At 31.0% G+C, this 9,570-nt stretch overlaps 1 protein-coding gene across 2 annotated transcripts in view; it reads left to right on the top strand.

Annotated features, from left to right (window-relative positions):
- The first annotated feature begins 6,330 nt into the window (after positions 1 to 6,330).
- LOC140435501 (sialin-like) overlaps positions 6,331 to 9,570 on the top strand; it is a 48,973-nt gene continuing 45,733 nt past the window's right edge. Inside the window, exon 1 of one of the 2 annotated variants that reach the window (XM_072524237.1) lies at positions 6,331 to 6,612. The gene's annotated coding sequence lies outside the window, so the exon portion shown is untranslated. Of the gene's footprint in view, positions 6,613 to 6,684; positions 6,737 to 9,570 lie in introns of those variants that run through there. The other variant, XM_072524238.1, reaches the window with a different exon arrangement.

Raw genomic sequence — 9,570 nt, 5'->3', positions numbered from 1 at the left:
TAAATGTTTCAATCATATACTCTACGACACTGGTCGGTCATCTGTAACCATTCAAAATACCTTCGTAATCGGATTATAAGGTATTGTATTCCTTCAGATACAAGGTGGGTTAGTCGAAAACATCTTAAACCGTCAGTTTCAGGTTGGTTTTTACTATTATATCGTATTACCTATCCTCTCTGTATTTCAGTTCTCTAATTAGGGTTAAACTTGTAGTGAGCTATCGACAAATTGTGAACCGATTATAAACATCTGAAAGGTTATTTTCATCGCTGAAAGTACTAAAGACTTATTTAAGAAATTGTATTAGCGAAGAAAGACTAAATGGTTTAGCTTTGATGTTTATCCATCAGAACATTTAAATAGATAAAGAATAGGTAATAAACCATATAGCTTAAAAGCAACTCCGTTTAGACATTTTATTATAAATTAAATTTGTTTGCAAATTATTATTTAAATACAGTTTAGGATTTAAATGATTAATTTTCAGTATCTTATAAAAAAAGAAGAAAGGGAAAGATCAATGGAAAGATGTCAAGAAGAGTGGAAGAACACGGAAGATGTTGCCCAGTGGACCAACATGCTGATTCCGAGCCTTAGGAACTGGGCAGATTGTCTGTTTTAGGGCGTGTCTTCATTGGTTCAGAAAGACAAATACAGATAAATGACTATTCTGCGAATATTTCGACACTGTTACTCACATAATGCTGGAGTGTAATAGATGTACAGTGGAGAGAAAGAGAATCTTTAAAGAAATAGGTATGAAAAATGTGACTGTGAGAGAGATGATCGTGAAGATGACGGGAAGTAAGGACGGATGGAATAATGTTCACAATTACACCCGAACAGTAATTAAAAAGAAAAAAGAAGAAGAGGAACACCAACTGGATCAAGGACAGAAATAAGATCCAGATAAAAGAAGGGAGTGTTACAAAAATGTCGTCAGCCTTACAGTGGCCATCCCACTTTCGGAGTACGGTACGTGCAACAGTCAACTGCGCACAAGTAGGAGATTGTGGTTTTAGTTGGTAGGCAGGATAACAAGTACCTGAATCTTTGCCACTGCTATCTTTGGTAGGTACTTTAAATTAAACTAGAACCCAAATTTTAATGACTCAAAATAAAGGTAGAACAAAAAAAATTTCGGTGCCCAACCAACCCCCCCCCCACTAGGAGAATTCTAGGTGCGCCACTGCTACAGATAGATGAACAAAACATTGAGAGAGTTAGTAAATTTAAACATCTGGGATGCTACATTATATAGCAAATAAACCCAAGTAAAGACATCAAATTAAAGCAGCTTGCGTAACGTCTATATCATTTTCCTCGTATTATTGTGAACTTTCTTATGTTCTTCTTCTGAATAATTTCACTTAACTCATCTGATAAATGAAAGAAGATGTACTCAAGAATAACTTAGATTTTGCTGTAAAGCAGATCAACTGGAGGTTGACCGTATGTGTAGTCAACTCTGGAATACACGAAGTGCTCCATACTTAGCTGAAGGAAACTTATATTTGGTTTAACTCGGGACTATTTTTCTGTATGCAATAAATCTTATGGAACTGTTGTAACACTGATCCTTCCTTTATAGTTATTCAGCTCGAATAACTGGTCCATCAGGAACCAAATAGGAGACCAAACCAAAGTATTGAGGATTGAGGATTGATCAATTCCATGGTATGGAGGAAATCTCTCCATATCATGGGTGTACTTTTAGCCGAAAACTGGATGAGGTTGTTCAAATCGTTTATTTTCTACTAGACGGTGTACGGGCTCTCAAAGTTTCGTTAGTTCAACCACCTCTTTCGAAAGTTGCCCCGGTAGCATGCATGTCCAGAATGGCCTTGGCTTTATTACTTTAAAGCTTAAAACTTTTACGGGCAAATTTGTAGACATTTTTCATTTTTTTTTAATCTTCGATGTACATCAGGGATTAAAGTTCTTCTTCGTAGGGAGGCAATCTTCCAAAAGTAAGATCTTAATTATTCTTCATTTCTCTTCCAGTGGTCATCATCGATTAACAATAACCGGTAGCTTCATGTTCGGAATTTGTATAGGCTAGCAGGAATAGAGGAACTGAAGTATCCTAATCTTTTTGATTACCAGAGACGAACATTGAAAGGTATTGATAAACAATTCTATTATGTCGACCATTGCGACCTTGCGGATGGAGAGTAGTGGCATAGTGCGAGTTTTCTTGATACCTAAGAGTTTCATTAATTTTTGCCATAATTCTGATTTAAAATTTCGAAAATACGATGTGTGTCATGGATGCTTCTGCTACTGTAGTCGTTTTGATAAGGAACAAGTGCATTTTCAGGTCAGTTTGAAAAATTATCCTTTGCAACCATTAAGTACTCGTTTCTTCTCTGTCATAAGAAGTGGACAGAGAATATACACTGCAAGTTGTTCAAAAGACTGTTCGGAAAGATATTGTGCAATTTTACTACGAGTTCTTGTTTTAGGATCTTTTCTACCATTGCATAAACAACATTTCTTACACTAATACTACTTCTAGGCGACAATTAATCCAGTAAAATTGGTCTCGAATTCTGTTTCAAAAATAAAAGAAATAAAAGGCTGCTGTGAAGACTTGCAACACAAGTTTAATGTGTAATTTTGACAGTACCAATTGTTAAATTGCACGTACTTCATCGGGACTCTCCCACTACTAATATAATAGACCAATCGAAAGATATTCTCATTGAGCCCAGTACGCCTTTAGAGTTTCATTATATTTGTTTATTTCGCGAAATATTATATTTTTAAGCCATTCTAGTATGAGTTTTAAGTCATTATTTTTCTATATATATATTCAGGAATTCTACAGTATTCACTGCCTTCCCTCGCTCAACCGTTTCCATATCTCTCTATTGTCCCATTCTCCATCGTTTAGGCCTCTTTTACTCATGGCGTCGTCTACCTCGATCCTTCAGGATTTTCGGGGTCGTCTTCTCTTCCTCCTTCCTATGGGGCTCCATTCGGTTATTCTCCTTATCCATCTGCTGTCGCTAGTTCTTCTTACATGTCCATACTACTTTAGTCTTTTTTGTTCTATTATGTTAGTATATCTGTTTCTATTGATTTTCTTTGCTTTATTTCGTCATTATTTCTCCTATCCATTCTTGTTCCTCTGCAGCATCTTCGCAGGCATTTCATCTCTGTTGCTACTATCTTACTGCTGTTTTTCTTGTTTTTGATCCAATTTTCAGCCCTATATGTCATAATACTTCGCACTAATGTTTTATAAATCTGTGTTTTTGTCTTCATATTTAGGTGTCTATCCCACCATACTGAGTTAAGTTGTCGGATTGTTGTTCTTGTTTGTCCTAATCTTTGTGTAATTTCTTCCTCTGTTGTTGCCTTTTTCGTGATTATAAACCGTATAATTCAAGTATTTGAATTTATTATTTTCTTTGATTGTTACGTTGTCATCAATCTGTAGATCTTCTATGTCTTCTTCACTTGTAGATAGGTACTCTGTTTTCGCGAGGTTAATATCTAGGCCAGCCTTGGTATATTCTTCTTGTAGTTTCTTTATCATGTAGCTGAGGTCGTCTTGGTCTTGTGCAATCACTACTTGATCGTCTGCAAAGCTTAGCGTATATAGGTATTCGTTCCGTACCGGTACTCCCATTACTTCACATTTTATTTTCCATGTAGCGTTCCATGTAGGCTTTCTCTAAGTATATTTTGAATAAAGTTGGAGATGTGGAACAACTCTACAGGAGCCCTTTTGTTGTGATGAAGTCTCCTATGATTCTTGTTCCCATTTTAATGGACACTTTATTTTCTTTATACAGACCTCTTGTAGCTTCTATGAGTTCCATCTGTATTTCTAATTTGTACATTGCTTCCTATAGTTCTGACCTTTGTACAGAGTCATACGCCTTTCTTAAGTCCACAAATGCCAAATGTATATATCTATTTTTTGCTTTTTTATCTTCCCATATAATTTTTCTCATTATTTTTCTTTTGATGCTTTTTAAGGCTTTCGACGGAATTCTGATCATTACATTCTTCCTATTTAACTGTGGTCCTCTGAAGAGTTACTTCATTCTCTTTTTCTTCAAATTGACACTGGATTTGAACCTGTAATTAACTAAAAACATAAGGAAATTCTTATAATCTAGGTAGTAGAAATAAATGACAGACTTACAATATTTATTTAGTAAGCAACGACCGGTTTCGACTACTACAGTTTTCTGGTCATCATCAGGTCACCGGCAAAGTACAATCTTTAGAATGAGTCCGGTACAAGGTCTATTCATATAATTGTTCATTTAACACATTTTTCTTCTTAACCAGGTTCTCGAAGTTGTATTCCAGATCAAACTGTGTAGTTGTTGCGTTATTTTAAGTTACCTTACACTCTTCTTGTAAAATTGACACCTGTTCTCTTTACTTTTCCATTTTATTTTTAGTAATCGTTAGTTGCTCCTTCAAATGAGCTCCTTCATATGCAACAGTGTCTTTCTCCTTTCTTTGGTCAGTTGGGGAAAATCCATTTCTTAAGGACGTGTATCTACCATAATTTCTAGTGGGACTTTTTGACGGGCTTCTGATTGTCCATGTAAGCAACCTTATTTCTTGGTTCTTCTTTCCTTGCCGGGATCGGCTTCTGCAATTATTTTGCAAATGTCCTATTCTTCGGCAATTAGAACAATTTCTGTTTTAATTTTAAGATTTTTGTTGACGATTTTGCAGTTGCTTAACATTTGGGATAAAACAGGTTGTTGTTTACCTGCTGTAGTGACTTTCTCATTTTCTTTAAATCTTATTTCTTTTAATTTTAGACTACATCTAGAAATACTTTTCGTTACTTCATACTACTGTCCATTGTAGTCCATTGATGAATGCCTGTATACCAATTTGTCCCAGAAAATCGTGGTACGCCAAATGCAATAATCTTTTAATATCGGTTTCAAATGCTGGCAGACTTTCATTATGTTTTTAACGTCGAACTGTCAGCTGACTTTGGATAAGCTGCTTTAGATGCTGCTGACCATATCTTGTGCCTAAATCTTGAACGAGAGAGGTATAATTGGGTGCATTGTGGGGAAGAAATTGCAAGACGGTTGCTGCATGTCCTGGAAGTGACACTATCAAGGAAGCTGCCATTTCATTCTTAGTCTAGCCATTTGCTCTATCAGCAGCTTCGAATTAAAAACGATAAGTTTCCCATGCATTTTACCATGGAATGTGGGTGGTTTTAAAATTTTGGTAATTCTAATTGTGCCTAATATAACTATGAAAGTTGATGAAGCTGTTTGTTCAGATTCGACATTAGTTACTGAAACAATATTACATACAGAAGCTTGGGTACCAACGCTTATTTACAACTCAGCTATTTGTCTTTTTCAAATTGTTTTATTGTGCTCCTATTTTATTTTCTAAATCGGTTTTTATATCGTTTTGTTGTTCTTTTAATTTGTGTATTTTACTAGAATTTGACTAATTCATAACTTAAAATTTTCGTGAATTTAAAATAAACTATTTATGATCTCTACCTCTACTTTTCTACGCCTCTCTTTTTCCTCTTCATCTTGTCAACGCTTTTCTCTCTATTCTTGTCTATGATTTTTTTTTCTTTTTTACGATTCTTTCACCTCTTTTTTGGCTTGCCTATGTTTCTCTTCTTCTTCTCTCTCTTCTTGCCTACACTTCTCCGTCTCTTCTTCCATTTTTAAAAACCACGCGGGGGTCCGCTATTACCAATTTTGAACTTTTTTATGTACACTTTTATTAAAAACAGAAATAAATGTTACAATACTTGATAATAACTTTAACTGAATGACAGAACTATTCAAAAACTAAATTTCCACTTTTATGTAAAAGTATGTATGTATAATTTCCTATTTATATACATTTTCTGAAGTTTCAAACCTTAGATTCTATCAGAAGTTCTGATATATAATGCTTTTTAACATTTTCTATTTCTCTATGGTACTTATATTAAATTTATGCTCTTCGTCACTGAGGCGTACAATTCTGACTAAAAGCCTTACGGCTTGCTCATTTGCAGTTTATGTTGGTCTTTATTTACAGTTTGTTAGGATAGTTATTGTATTTTTTATAAATTTTCTTACAAAACTGTGAAAATTTAAAAGTTATTTTTATTTATAATAAAATTGTCCTCCTTTGAAGGGTCATCTTTAACGGCCGCAAAAACTATGCTGTCATGCATTTCCAAATCAAGTATAACTATATTTATCTGTTTTGTGTAAATACTCACTCACGCATGTGCCAGAATGTAGTAATAACCTAAATTTCTTTGACTTGGTTTTGTGGTATTCTAAAAAATCAAGTAAGCCGTTATTAGCGGTCTCGTATCTTGTAGTTGGTGGTCTACAAGTCTAGTAACGCACAAGATGAATTTTATCAAAAGAGAATGTAATCCAATTCTCCCAAAAAGTAACTAAATATAATATTTGTTTAAATATAGAAAATAAACAAACAATAACATTATTGATACGCTACTGGTAACATTTAGAAAGCCAACTGACGATATCCTGCTACTTTGACATTATCTCTATACGACAATATACTTCAGCACTGTCTTTGTTTTTGGTTGTTGTGGATATTCATTTGCTTAAATAAACATTAAAGGTAAGTTTTTTTTTACTTGTTATGGTATGTTAATAAATTATAAATGTTATTTACATTTTTAGTAGACGTGTTTTGAACAGTTTTAGTGTAAGTTCGTTAAATATTTTGTTATAAAATAAACTAAGTAAGCATCAATATTGAAAATATTATAGACCTTAGATTATGTTTTAAAATACGAGTTTTTATAACGATTTTCGTTAGAGATATTAGATATTAGACCAGAGAATTAACGATTTTCTCAAGAAACTCTTTGATACAGTTATCTAACATCATAAACGTCATTTTTTACTTATAAACAATTATATAAACAAAGTAACTTCGCTATTTAATTTTAAATACTAAAGGTGAAGACCGGTACACTATATTATAGAAAAGTGACACAATTTTACTGAAAAAGCATAAAAATCCTTTAAAATCTACAACGTTGTTATGAGTAAACTATTTGGTCTACATGGATTCTGAAAGCACCAAATTGAAGAGAAATGCTTATATTATCAAATTAAATAATTTAACAAATAAAAAATTGTGCTAAATATAGTAAAGTAGCTTTACAAAAGTACTGTTAATATTTTAAGCTTATAAATATTTAAAATAAATCAGACGTATCAACATGAAGGAAGTTAATTTATTTTTATTCGAAATCATGGCATTTTACACGAATTTAAAAAATAATACAATGTCCACTCTTAGAATCCGAGTAAACCCTGTTTTTTTTTTAATTCACCGGGACTTTGTTTATAAATATTAAAAAATTAAAAAACCACAATTTAAAAGAATTAATGCTTAAGTTTTGACCAAAAATAATGTAAAGTGATTTTTCTGAAAATGAGCCGTCCATCATGCGCCAAGGATAAGTTTATAAGCAAAGCGATTTTACTATTTAAAAAACTGAATTCATAACTTAAAATTTTCTAAAGTCGCAATATCACTGGTTATAATCAACGAAAATTGATGCTTTTTTTTAATTTGGAATAATTCTTGGCATAGATCATAAAAATGCATAATTTGTTTAAGAAATTTAAAATAAATATTTATTTTCCAAAATTTTACTTTATGTATTATGTATTATAGTTAGAAATAATATCTACATCTTAGATTTAGTTTATCTTTATACATAAAAGTGACCTTAGAAATAATAAAAATACATGTGCATTAATAGATCATGCAATTAATAAAAATTATTCATTTAATTTCAATGAAACTAATATATTAAGACGTGAAAACCAATTAAATAAAAGAGAATTCTTAGAAATGGTATGCATAAATAAATATCAATGCGTTAATAAAAAAACTGATATTGATAAACTAAGCAATATCTATAATTACATTCTGTCTTACGAAAATTAATACTATACTTTTCTAATATTAGATTTTCTGACTATAAATACTATAATTTCAAAAAATTTAAATATTCATATTTGGCGCCACTTTGTACGTAACCATAATAACAATCAAGAGCTAGTTATCAACAACAAAAAATATAATAAACAGAAACGAGTGTCTTTCTGACATAAATCAAACATCATCATCATCATCACAACATAATCAATGTCATAATGAATTTGTACAAAATTAAATAAAATTAAAATATTGTACTTACATAACTAGATAATTTTAATAAGTTAAGTTTTAATGTTTTGTAAATTTGAAAATTTAATGGATTAACCTCATGTTGTAAGTTTTTATACTAGTTTTATACAATGCTATTTAATTATAATTTCATTGTATTTACTGATACCATATTTTCGCATATCCTGAAGAAGCAAATAAATTTTGCGAATTCTGCGAAGAGCTAGAAAACAAAGAGTTTCACTTTCCTGCCCTATTAATGACTGCAACCCCAAAATAAAACTTTATTTTATATATATATATATATATATCTATATATATATATATATATATATATATATATATATATATATATGTATTGTTATGATTGTTTATTTTGACTTTAATCTTAGTTTATTGAGCCAATAAAAAAAATATAACTTATTTGTTATCAAAAGTAAAATAAACTCCTTATATTATCTGTGTTCGATGGATTCAAAGATTTTCTAGTTGTCTTTTATCGGGATAGCATAAGTAATAATATAAACACCATATCCGAATGACTTTTTGCATGTATAGTTATTATAATAAGCAAACAATAATATTTTTGCCAATAGTTTCGGTAAAAATACGTAAATTACTCCGTTAAAATGGCAATTATATGGTTCAAGACAGTTGTTTAAGTATTTGTTCTTGATTTAAAGGTCATCACGATAAAGTTTTGGTTCATAGATATTGTTTTGGTTCATGTGTCTCAAGTAAATTGTTTATTTATATTAAAACACCATTAACCTATTAAACGAGTTTTATTATTATTTGATTAAAATATTTAATTATATTGCTATAATAATTCTTTTTGAAGATTTTAAAAATATATATAAATAAGATTGTTAGGTATTGGTCAGTTATAATGTTACATAAATAAATATGGTTTAATGAATGAATGAATGAAATGAATGAACTACATAGTTGCAACTTTCTTCCATAACGTGTCCATGGACGTTTCAATAAAGCCCACTTGTATAGTGGTATTCTAATTTTACTCAATTCTTTTAAACATTATTTTTAATAATTAATAATTAATTTTTAAAATAAGGAATTAGATGATGAGACAGATTTTGCTATTGATCCATATTTTTTGGACAAAGATAATAAAACAAAATGGGCTAAGCATTGTAACGAAATATTTGGCCTATCACATAGGGTATTGTTATGGGTGGTTGAAAATTGGGGACAGAAATTATTGGGGCAGAGATAGGACAAGCAAAATAAAAGTACAATATTAATTATTATAAATTTCTTTTGTTATGAAAGCAAATTATTATTATTAAAAAAATGTCTATCTCTACTTCAAATTTTAACAAAAAAAAGTTACCTGGATTGCACTAAATTGCACTTGAGCTGTAAACT

Source organism: Diabrotica undecimpunctata, chromosome 3, assembly GCF_040954645.1.
Source record: "Diabrotica undecimpunctata isolate CICGRU chromosome 3, icDiaUnde3, whole genome shotgun sequence".
Lineage (NCBI taxonomy): Eukaryota > Metazoa > Arthropoda > Insecta > Coleoptera > Chrysomelidae > Diabrotica > Diabrotica undecimpunctata.
Note: the sequence above shows the minus strand (reverse complement) of the source record. Positions and strands in the feature narration are given on the sequence as shown.